We start from the raw sequence: 508 nt of genomic DNA, 5'->3' as shown, positions 1-508 counted from the left end.
CCTCGACCCCTCGGTGACCCTACACCCCCTCTCGACCCTCGACCCCTCGGCGACCGTCGACCCCCTCTCGACCCTCGACCCCTCAGCGACCCTCGACGACCCTCGTTCCTGATAAAAAAAGAGGAAGAAGAAGAAAAAAAAGAGGAGAAGAACTCGTCTTTTTTCTTCTTTTTCTTCTTCTTTTTTTATCCTCTTCTTCCTCTACCGGTCCGCGACCCTCGATGACCCTCGTTCCCGCTAAAATAAAGAGGAAGAAGAAGAAAAAAAGAGGAGAAGAACTCCTCTATTCTTTCTTCTCCTCTTTTTTTTCTTCTTCCTCTTCTTTTTTTATCCTCTTCTTCCTCTCATGTTCGACGACCCTCGACCCCAATAACATTTTTTCCCCGATAACATTTTCTTCTCCGAGAGAGTTAGTGTTCCCAAGTGAACTGGAGGGGGACATTGGTCATATCGGATTCGTCATATTTTCTACGAATGTTCTATATACATGCATCCATCGATATCATTC

The sequence above is a fragment of the Triticum aestivum genome, chromosome 6A (genome assembly GCF_018294505.1).
Source record: "Triticum aestivum cultivar Chinese Spring chromosome 6A, IWGSC CS RefSeq v2.1, whole genome shotgun sequence".
NCBI classification, from domain to species: Eukaryota; Viridiplantae; Streptophyta; class Magnoliopsida; order Poales; family Poaceae; genus Triticum; species Triticum aestivum.
This window is presented reverse-complemented; position numbering follows the sequence as displayed.